The sequence below is a fragment of the Nothoprocta perdicaria genome, unplaced genomic scaffold, assembly GCF_003342845.1.
Source record: "Nothoprocta perdicaria isolate Ctin4 unplaced genomic scaffold, notPer1 scaffold_14, whole genome shotgun sequence".
Lineage (NCBI taxonomy): Eukaryota > Metazoa > Chordata > Aves > Tinamiformes > Tinamidae > Nothoprocta > Nothoprocta perdicaria.
In genome coordinates this window covers 3,995,804-4,004,508 of record NW_020454538.1, presented here as the reverse complement: position 1 = coordinate 4,004,508, position 8,705 = coordinate 3,995,804, and the positions used below count along the sequence as shown (strand labels likewise).

Here is an 8,705-nt window from a genome sequence, read left to right as displayed (position 1 = left end):
TTCCTTTTTTTTTTTTTTTTTTTTTTTTTTTTTTTTTTTTTTTTAAATTGTGCAGAGATATAGGAGTCTTTCTTGTTCAAACACAAGTACAATGCTTCTGCAAAAACAATTAAATGCCAAGCTTAACAGGACAGGCAGCATCTTAGGACATCAAATAACTAACAGATTGAATAAATGCAAATGTTACATGTTACGCAATGCATATATAATGTGGAGTATTACAAAAAAAAAGACTAAGCATCCTACTCTATTCTTTAGTATCCCCTTAATGTAAGCATTTATATATGTCAGGGTGCAAGCATTCTGTTTGTTTACAAAGCCGACCACCCCTGTTCCCCCTGTGGGACACTATGTGGTGAAGTAACTATCGCCATGGGTCAGTCCTCAGGCTCTGTAGGGAAGGAGATGTCACAGCCCTCCTACCATCCCCTTCTTCAAAACCGTTTTCCCCCACGCCCACTAAGGGAAGGATGTTGCAGATTCCCGTGCCTCTGTTGCCTAGGAACCATCTTTTTCTAATTTCCAGACTAGGTTTATTCTTGGCCAGATTATACCCATTGTTTCTTATGTCTTAAGCTTATAAGGACATTCTCAATCTCCCTTATGAATCTTACAGCATCCCACAAATCCTTCTCTGTACCTCTTCCAGTCCAAATTTCTCTTTTCTTGAAGGTGGGTGACAGGAATTACACACAATATTCCAGATGAACCAGCACACTAGAGAATCTCAGAGCCGTATTACATATTTAATGCAAATCTCTGTAGGGTAACAACTTCTCGTACCTTCCATAGCTGCTGACTTTGATGGGCTGGTCATCTTGGAATGGGCTAGCTTGGTTGAAAGCTTCATAAGAGAGCAAGTATTTTATACAGCTGCCACAACTAGCTGTATTTTCTGTCATATCAAAAGTTCTGCATTCACTAGTGACAGAAGAAGTAGCCAGAAATATATGATCAATTAAACCCTAAGCACTGCAGTAAAAATGTAATGGTCGGAATATAAGGATGCTAAAGCAAGGAATAGCCTTTGCACTTTGAACATCCACTGCTGTAATCATAAGTATTAATAGTTTTCTAAGACTCTCATAGAAATGTGTTTTTTTTCTCCCCCCCCCCCCTTTTTTTTTTTTTATTTAGTTGCATCTTGTTTTACTTTTGTTTGACCTAAGCACAAGAGGAAAAAAAAATCCCCCAAAGTCTCCACAGGGTTAGAGCAAAAGGCAAGTTATGGCTCCTTAATTTCACCTTCACCTCAGATGTCAGATACCAAATTCAGAAACACCGCATGCTCTCTACTCTGGTTTGAGAACATATTGCACTGCAGCTATCACAAGGTTCACTTGAAAAAAAACAGCGCTTTCAAAAATTAGCTTTGAGTTTAGAATTACTATAGCAACAGAAGGAAGGGGGGAAGAAATTATCAGATTATTCTCTCAGTTCATCAAACCCTTGATGGAATAAATTTAGATCTGAGTGCCAATCAAATAAAACAAACCTGAATTTATCCCATTCATTAATGATTACCACATCAGATTAGGATTAAACAAACAGAAATTGTTGTACCAGAAGTAAATTAACAAAAAATAGTGATAGTGCAAGACTACTTTGTCCTTCTGCCATTAAATATTTGATATCACAAGTCTTAAATCCAGTAACTCATAAACTAAAATATACAGCATCTTTGATAAGAAACTTCATTTGGGAAGGTATCTAATCTCAATTAAAGATTACTACAAAACAAAGGAGGCAATGGAAATATGTATCATTCCTAATTAAGTGCCTCCAATAAATACAATAACAAAAAAGTAAAGTAATATGCCCCATATGACTCGGGGGCATATTCCAAAAATTCAGTTTGTCAAAGAACTAACAAATATTTCAACAACGTATGTGAGCACACAAATTATTTAATGCCCTGAGAACCAGGGAAGGCGGAAATTAGCTTAAACTCTTCAAAAAGGTGACCTTACGAAAGAACAGATCCAGGATATCCTGAGTAATTAACGCGTACATCTGTTTTCTAGCTTCCCCTGTATTTTGGAGTTACTTTCTCAAGGCTTAAAAATAACTAGCACAATGCATCCTAATGCAGGATCAACATTCGTTAGTGACTCTTCAAAAAAGGGGGCTGGGAGATGTTGTGCTTCCACATGTTGTGGGAAGACTATATTTGAGTAAGACATCCAGCCCTCTTATGTTATACAGGATTCCAACCTCAATACAAATGAAACCAAAATGTCAAAAATAAGCCTTTTAGCTGCATTCGTTATTGTGAGCTTGTTTGTGGGGTGGAGGGACGTCCCCCCACTTAGAGGTACCATGCAGATGCTGCTAAACCTCAGGAGACTTTTCCATCAGCCATGCTCTGTAGGGCTGTCCTGATAAACTGCAAGGGGCATTCAAACTTTAACCAGGCTTCTTAGCCTCCTGCTCACCATTTCTGGCTTTCACTGACCAGCTGCCAAAATACTCTTTATTTTCTGGCTGCTGCGCAGAGCAGAGGACAAGGCAAGAGACTCCTTTCCTCTAATTTGTGCAGCAACTGTTTTGTTCTCTGCTCTTGGCTCATCCCCAAACTGCTACAGTGATGGGAAAGACTGGAGGCTCGTGGAAGGAGTATAAAGATGCTACAGTGAAACAAGGGTACAGGCTACTTTCACTTGGGGTTTTCTTGTCATTAGATAATCATGTCCATCAACAAAACGGAAATGGGGTCAGGGAAGGAGTTTGATCTCAGATGAGCACTAAAGCCTACAGCAGATCCAGAAGGAGAAATCCCTGCAGTCAAAAATCACTATCTTGTGCTATAATCATAAAAACATCTTTGCTTGCAGGGACCGAGGCGAGCAGCTCCACGGGAGATGACTCACATAACTCCATAGTGCCAAGATTAGCACAGGTTCTAGAGCAGATGAGCAGGAAAAACAGACAGGCAGACGTTCAGCTGCAAGTAGTTGCAATCAAAGAAAAACAGTATCATCCTGTTTGAATCCAGGGCACAGAAGTCCAGCGCGTTGCCTGACATCCAGAAGATACATTAGTTTTCCCTTGAGCTAAAAAAATATATATACTTTTTTTTTTTTTTAAATCTACCTCTCCCCTCCATATCATGTACTAATCTAGATCTAGACTAGCAATATACATTAAGCCCATCCAAATGCCTTCAGTTTGATCTACTTAAGGACATTCACTTCCTTTTGGAATGCACCAAAGAATTTATTACTGACAAATAAACCAAATTTTCACCTAAATGAAATCAATCAGTAGAAAGGTTCATTTTATACACACAAGTGAAATCTATGCAAAATCTAAGACATTTTGTAATATTGTACTGTAAATATGCTACATATTCTTACACTTTACTTGTGGCTATCACCATGTTATAAAAAATAGCTAACAAAAATGAACATCTTCCTGAGGTCTCCATCATCACTTTCCCTAAATACTGCTCTAATCCTTAAGTTGCTCACAAAATGTGCTACATTTTTCTGAAATGCTTAGATTAGCATTTATTTCCTGTTTAAGACACATTTGAAAAGCCACCATCTAATACATGCTAATACGTATTACTTTAAGTCGCAGGGGAAAGGGGAGATGGAGCACAGATACCTTGATATGCATAATAATAGCCCTGAAAATTACATCAACGGTAAGGAGAAATTTAAGGAGAAAATTTAAGTTTGAATCAAAACAGAATCCTACACACAGACTAAACTCGTATTTCAAATCAACCAGAAACACCGAGTGATGTTCAATACTTGGCACTATCCAAAGTGCCTACAGAAAGAAGGCAGAACTGCTGCATCATGATCTCCTCTGAACTGAGGTCTCCTATGCTGCCCTAAGAACTTTTCCCTAAGTCCTCGCACTTCTTCCACACTCCGAGCATGTCAAGTCATGCTCCTCCCTTCACCTGAGCACCTAGAATCATAGAATCATAGAATGCTTAAGGTTGGAAGGGACCTCAGAGGTCATCTAGTCCAACCCCCCTGCTCACGCAGGGTCACCTAGAGCACGTGCCACAGGGCTGCATCCAAGCGGGTTTTGAAGCTCTCCAAAGAAGCAGACTCCACAACCTCCCTGGGCAGACTGTTCCAGGGCTCTGTACTCTCCCTTTGCCTGTGCCAGTGACAACGCTCTCGATGGCTGTTTCTGCGCTACCTGCTTGAAGACTGGCTTGCAAGTGCATAAAGGATACAGGAAAAGCCAGATGTTTCTGCAGTCAGATGTTCCTGCCTCTCTAGACAAATTAGGAGATGTTTTCCTCTTAGCAGGGCACAGGTTTGGGGCTCAGAATGCCATGTAACAAGTAGAAAGTTTTCACGTTTGAAGTCACCACATCCCTATTAAATTCAGTGCAACACAGCAAACAGGTTCAGAAGCTAAAGTATTTCTAAAGCAAGGGGATATATTTTATTGCATTTTCACTTCCTTAAGATGTGTCTGTTCAAGATTGTCATGCAACATCATGTAGTAGACAAGAGTTTGAGTCAGAAAAAATAGAATGCACCCCTCAGTTAATGCACAGCAGTGATGTTTCATACGGGAACATATTTTTTTTTTAACTTTTCAACAATATTTTCTAGTGGCAATACTTTAAAAAAATCTAAATTACTACTAAACTACTATCAGAAGTTAGCTAAAGTATGCTTTAACCTTCATTTGAAAAGTCAGAAAACAGTAACTTTACACTCACTCTATACAGTTTCAAAAAAGAAAAAGAAATGGAAGATAATCTTCATGTGCCTAAGCTTCCCTGATCCTTCCTGGTTTAAGTTGACAAAATGCCATTAGCTGTATCAAAATTGGAGTAACAGTGAATCAGATCTCTTGATATGCAAGAAATAAGCAAGTGATAATCTCCACAAAAACACCACAACGTGAATTTGAAAATTTGTATGTACAAACAGAAAAGAACCCCCCAAAAACTCCAACACGTTTCTTCTATAGCTGTAGTTTAAGTTAGGGGTTTAGCCCAGATTTGTTTTTAATGTTTACTGATTCCAATAAAAAACCTAGAAGAGTTTAGGTAGAAGTCATTTGTTTTTCACCTGTAGAGTACACGGATACACAGCATGATTTAACATTATCTACTCCTTTGATGAGAAAGTATCAAAGACATCATAAAGTGTTACTGATTAACTGCACTTACTACTCGTTGTTTACATGACTTTACTTTTTCATGAAAGTTGGTTTTTAAATTAGACTGTGGGAAAAAAGAAAAAAAAGACTACTGGTAGTAGATATTGAAAATTTCTTTGATGTCCCACTTCCTACTGCAACCCATCTGAGGCTGAAAAGCAAAACTCTCGCTGAATAACTGAACCCAGCAGAGCGGGCGGGGACCATTTCTCAAAATGCGATCTAATAAACAAAGTCAAAAGGAGGAAGTTGGCCAGGTGCTGAAGAAGCTGACACTCCCATTTAGCCAAGCTTTCAAGGATACCATTTTATGCCACCTCTTAGGGGTCAAAGAGAAAATTCACCAAAGCCAGCAGGAATTTTTTCAGCTACTTTTATTAATCCTGGCCAAAAGAAGTGTATTTGCAGAAACACGTCAAATAAGCAACAAGACGAGGCAATGTTTTCCTGTTGGCCAGGAAGGTTGATTAAATCATACAAATGAATACAGTAAAATTCAGATAGTGCAGAAACCTCTATCACTTTTAAAGGCATCTGCTTTTGACACAGTTGATACAGAAGTGCTACGAGTTACCTGACGACTTTCAGACAGATTCTTCACCAGATGCTGAGTGACCTACAGAGTGGAATCAGTACTTTGGATTTGCACCCTTAGCTATTCACAATCAATTTTTAAATGTAAAGTACCAATTGCTCTTGAAATTCTCAAGAAGAAAATAATTATATTATGAATTATTACGATGCTGCTACTTGAGATATTATTTTTTGCCATGCAACATGGTCCATGCGTAAATCCGAAGTTAAAAATCATGCAAAAGAGAAATTTAGCATTAATTTCGACATCATTTCTTCATGCTTCAGAAGTCCTCAGCACACAATGAAGAACTTGGTTAATATGCAAACCTTCATACATGCAGTGGGTGAGTTTGGCTAACATGAATTCATCTGTCAAAGCAAGACTGGACCATTTGCACAGCAACTGTTTGGGATTTGCAAATGGCTCACTGTTCATTACTGTTCCAACTCTTAACTAATTAAAAAATATTTTATTCCACTCAAAAAAGCAGCAAGTACCAGATTTACTGTCTAACCTTTTCTAAGGTAGAAATACCTATCACTTGGAAATCATAGGCTTACAAACATCCAATGTGCTGAGCACTCTTTAATTTAAACTCTCCAGTTATAATATTTTATTCTTTTTGACAATATCAGCTACTTGAAAATTCAGCTTTTTTTCTCCAAAGCATTTCATAGGATGTTGGGTGAGGAGATATGTCAAAAGCATTTCATGCCATGAAGCTACTCTTCAAAAATTGAGACTTGAATGGGGCCAAAGTAGCTTAATCCTTACTCCTATGCAAGTCTCTCAATACCCAAATGGATTTGCCCACATAATCTCATTACGTGATCTGATTCCATACATGCGAAATATCATCCAACCTCTATGGGGAAGCTCTGAGAATGAGAAAAGAGTTAAGTCTTTTTCTGTTGAAGATATTTGAAAAGAACTGTCAGACAAATGATTCAATAAATGACCTTCACTATAACGATTTAGTGAACCATACTCTAATGACCTTATTGGCACACCATGCTAGCAAAAGCGCGAGCAGGATTCAGTGGGAATGAAGCACGTTTTCAGATTTCTCAAACCATATTTATTAACCTAACGTTAAAAGAAAACATACAGACTACAACAGTTTTTGGTTAAAAAGTACTACATCAATAAGAATCCTCAGATAACTATCAGTGATCCAATAAAACCATGGGGTACTTAAAATGTATGCATTAACATACATATCCTCATCCTGCTACAGTAAAGATATAAAAACTTCACTGTCTCATTCCAAAACTCAAAGAAATCCACAGATTTTAAAAGCTACCATTGAGACAAATGCCAAAAGTCATTACATTGACTTAAGGTTATTCTCACACAACCATGTCAGATCCACTTACTGAATGTAACAAAGACAGGCCAGAGCAACCTGCTCCAGCAGTAAGGAACCAGTCACACAATGGCGTATTTCTCCCATTTCTTATTGTACAACATCTCCAAGAATGTTATTTCCTTGCTGAAGCAAGGACTCTACAACTCTACAATCCAACTGTTATATCAATCAACAAAACAGAAGTCTGCTTTAGAAATAAAGTTTGTATTTCTTTCTTCTACAACTAAGTGCAAATTTGCTACAGTTAAGAGTTGATGCCTATTCTATAAGATAACCAACTACCTTTCCAGAACCCAGAGCCGTAAACAGCCTGTGTCCATGGAGATACCTGTAGCTTTCAGCAAAACACGCCTAAATTATCTAGCAGTAGTCACAGTTTGAAAATTCAGGAACATTCATACAGAAAAGGTCAATAGCAGCTTTCAAAAAAGCAGAGAACAAGATCAGCAAAGAGCCTACAGCATTAACGTACAGCACTATTTCATTAAAGATTTAAACCCAGCGCTACCCACAGCCCCCTATCTCAAAACAACCTTGCGTATTTTTCCAGCCTGACTGGATTTTTTCCCCCCTCCCTAATTATTAGTTTTACTTAAAGCCAGCCTAGATTACTAATCAAGCTTTAAAACACCACAGAGGCTCTATAGCAATCACACGCAGAAGAGAACGTGACGTTTTCCATCAAAATCAAGACACTAGAAATGCTAAAAAACAAACAGTCCCTCCAGCGCAGAGCACACCACAACCGCCTGCGCGCTGCCGCTGGGACCCTGCCAACCGATACCAGCGCGCAAACGCACCCCGCTCCCGTCCCCTTCCCCAACGCCGTTTTCCGCAGGCTGTTATTCGGGCCTCCCAAAGCCCCCTCGCTGGCAAGGCTCGGCGGCGGCGGCAGGTCGCGGCCGAGGCTGAAGCGCTGCCCCGGCAGCGGCTCCGCGGCCCTGGAGAGCGGCACCCCGGGGTGCAGCAACCTCCTTCCCGCGGCCTCGCCAGCCGCCTCCTCACCCTGCCCAGCGGTCAGCCCCGCGCCGCAGGGTCCTGCGGGCTGCTATCTATTTATTTATTTATTTATTTATTTATTTATTTATTGCTAGGCTGCCTCGCCCGCAGCCTGTTTTCAACCCGGGGACGGCACCCCGCTCCCTGCCTCCCGCTCCCTCCCCGCGCCGCGCCCCGCCAACGGCTGCGCCCCCCGCGCGCGCGCGGCCGTTAACGGCTGCGCCCCCTCCTCCCCGCGCGCGCGCGCGCGGCCGTTAACGGCTGCGCCCCCTCCTCCCCGCGCGCGCGCGCGCGGTCGTTAACGGCTGCGGCCCTCCGGGCCCGCTCACCCGCGCGGCCAGGAGAAGCAGGGAGCGGGCAGGGCAGGGCAGCAGGCGCCGCCGCAAGGAGCCTCGCCGGCGAGCCCGTCTGCTCCGCGCTGGCCCCGGCGCCCGGCTCCGCCTCCCCCACAGGCGGCCCCAGCCCCCACCCGCCAGGGCGCGGCCTCCCCACGGGCCAACAAGCGCGCCGCCCATTGGCGCGCGCGAGCGGCGCCACTAAGCGGCTCTCCCATTGGCCGGGGCCGCGCGCGGGCGGCCGTTGCGGGCCGCCTCAGGCGGGAGGAGCGCGCGGCCGCTC

The 8,705-nt window shown here is 42.0% G+C and overlaps 1 protein-coding gene across 9 annotated transcripts in view; it reads right to left on the bottom strand.

Moving 5' to 3' along the window:
- ADD1 (adducin 1) overlaps window positions 1–8,447 on the bottom strand; it is a 53,161-nt gene extending 44,714 nt beyond the window's left edge. For all 9 annotated transcript variants that reach the window (XM_026034207.1, XM_026034210.1, XM_026034209.1 and 6 more), the window contains exon 1: window positions 8,417–8,447. The gene's annotated coding sequence lies outside the window, so the exon portion shown is untranslated. The remainder of the gene's footprint in view (window positions 1–8,416) is intronic.
- Window positions 8,448–8,705: the final 258 nt, after the last annotated feature.